This window comes from Mus caroli, unplaced genomic scaffold (genome assembly GCF_978045245.1).
Source record: "Mus caroli unplaced genomic scaffold, Mus_caroli_1 scaffold_25, whole genome shotgun sequence".
In the NCBI taxonomy this organism is placed as follows: domain Eukaryota; kingdom Metazoa; phylum Chordata; class Mammalia; order Rodentia; family Muridae; genus Mus; species Mus caroli.
The window spans coordinates 6493258-6496331 of record NW_028227280.1 but is presented as its reverse complement, the minus strand read 5'-3'; positions in this window follow the sequence as shown (position 1 = coordinate 6496331).

The following is a 3074-nucleotide window of genomic DNA, read 5'->3' as shown; positions in this document are numbered from 1 at the left end:
ATTCTAAGTTTTTCAGTGCAACTCACTCATATACTATTTACTACACTGTGCGTTTCTTATATTCTAAGTTTTTCAGTGCAACTCACTCATATACTATGTACTACACTGTGCGTTTCTTATATTCTAAGTTTTTCAGTGCAACTCACTCATATACTATGTACTACACTGTGCGTTTCTTATATTCTAAGTTTTTCAGTGCAACTCACTCATATACTATGTACTACACTGTGCGTTTCTTATATTCTAAGTTTTTCAGTGCAACTCACTCATATACTATGTACTACACTGTGCGTTTCTTATATTCTAAGTTTTTCAGTGCAACTCACTCATATACTATGTACTACACTGTGCGTTTCTTATATTCTAAGTTTTTGAGTGCAACTCACTCATATACTATGTACTACACTGTGCATTTCGTGTAATGCGGGTTTTTCAGTAAATTCTAAGTTTTTCAGTGCAACTCACTCATATACTATGTACTACACTGTGCGTTTCTTATATTCTAAGTTTTTCAGTGCAACTCACTCATATACTATGTACTACACTGTGCGTTTCTTATATTCTAAGTTTTTCAGTGCAACTCACTCATATACTATGTACTACACTGTGCGTTTCTTATATTCTAAGTTTTTCAGTGCAACTCACTCATATACTATGTACTACACTGTGCGTTTCTTATATTCTAAGATTTTCAGTGCAACTCACTCATATACTATGTACTACACTGTGCGTTTCTTATATTCTAAGTTTTTCATCGCAACTCACTCATATACTATGTACTACACTGTGCGTTTCTTATATTCTAAGTTTTTCAGTGCAACTCACTCATATACTATGTACTACACTGTGCGTTTCTTATATTCTAAGTTTTTCAGTGCAACTCACTCATATACTATGTACTACACTGTGCGTTTCTTATATTCTAAGTTTTTCAGTGCAACTCACTCATATACTATGTACTACACTGTGCGTTTCTTATATTCTAAGTTTTTCAGTGCAACTCACTCATATACTATGTACTACACTGTGCGTTTCTTATATTCTAAGTTTTTCAGTGCAACTCACTCATATACTATGTACTACACTGTGCGTTTCTTATATTCTAAGTTTTTCAGTGCAACTCACTCATATACTATGTACTACACTGTGCATTTCGTGTAATGCGGGTTTTTCAGTAAATTCTAAGTTTTTCAGTGCAACTCACTCATATACTATGTACTACACTGTGCGTTTCTTATATTCTAAGTTTTTCAGTGCAACTCACTCATATACTATGTACTACACTGTGTGTTTCTTATATTCTAAGTTTTTCAGTGCAACTCACTCATATACTATGTACTACACTGTGCGTTTCTTATATTCTAAGTTTTTCAGTGCAACTCACTCATATACTATGTACTACACTGTGCATTTCGTGTAATGCGGGTTTTTCAGTAAATTCTAAGTTTTTCAGTGCAACTCACTCATATACTATGTACTACACTGTGCGTTTCTTATATTCTAAGTTTTTCAGTGCAACTCACTCATATACTATGTACTACACTGTGCGTTTCTTATATTCTAAGTTTTTCAGTGCAACTCACTCATATACTATGTACTACACTGTGCGTTTCTTAAATTCTAAGTTTTTCAGTGCAACTCACTCATATACAATGTACTACACTGTGCGTTTCTTATATTCTAAGTTTTTCAGTGCAACTCACTCATATACTATGTACTACACTGTGCGTTTCTTATATTCTAAGTTTTTCAGTGCAACTCACTCATATACTATGTACTACACTGTGCGTTTCTTATATTCTAAATTTTTCAGTGCAACACACTCATATACTATGTACGACACTGTGCGTTTCTTATATTCTAAGTTTTTCAGTGCAACTCACTCATATACTATGTACTACACTGTGCGTTTCTTATATTCTAAGTTTTTCAGTGCAACTCACTCATATACTATGTACTACACTGTGCGTTTCTTATATTCTAAGTTTTTCAGTGCAACTCACTCATATACTATGTACTACACTGTGCGTTTCTTATATTCTAAGTTTTTCAGTGCAACTCACTCATATACTATGTACTACACGGTGCGTTTCTTATATTCTAAGTTTTTCAGTGCAACTCACTCATATACTATGTACTACACTGTGCGTTTCTTATATTCTAAGTTTTTCATCGCAACTCACTCATATACTATGTACTACACTGTGCGTTTCTTATATTCTAAGTTTTTCAGTGCAACTCACTCATATACTATTTACTACACTGTGCGTTTCTTATATTCTAAGTTTTTCAGTGCAACTCACTCATATACTATGTACTACACTGTGCGTTTCTTATATTCTAAGTTTTTCAGTGCAACTCACTCATATACTATGTACTACACTGTGCGTTTCTTATATTCTAAGTTTTTCAGTGCAACTCACTCATATACTATGTACTACACTGTGCGTTTCTTATATTCTAAGTTTTTCAGTGCAACTCACTCATATACTATGTACTACACTGTGCGTTTCTTATATTCTAAGTTTTTCAGTGCAACTCACTCATATACTATGTACTACACTGTGCGTTTCTTATATTCTAAGTTTTTGAGTGCAACTCACTCATATACTATGTACTACACTGTGCATTTCGTGTAATGCGGGTTTTTCAGTAAATTCTAAGTTTTTCAGTGCAACTCACTCATATACTATGTACTACACTGTGCGTTTCTTATATTCTAAGTTTTTCAGTGCAACTCACTCATATACTATGTACTACACTGTGCGTTTCTTATATTCTAAGTTTTTCAGTGCAACTCACTCATATACTATGTACTACACTGTGCGTTTCTTATATTCTAAGTTTTTCAGTGCAACTCACTCATATACTATGTACTACACTGTGCGTTTCTTATATTCTAAGATTTTCAGTGCAACTCACTCATATACTATGTACTACACTGTGCGTTTCTTATATTCTAAGTTTTTCATCGCAACTCACTCATATACTATGTACTACACTGTGCGTTTCTTATATTCTAAGTTTTTCAGTGCAACTCACTCATATACTATGTACTACACTGTGCGTTTCTT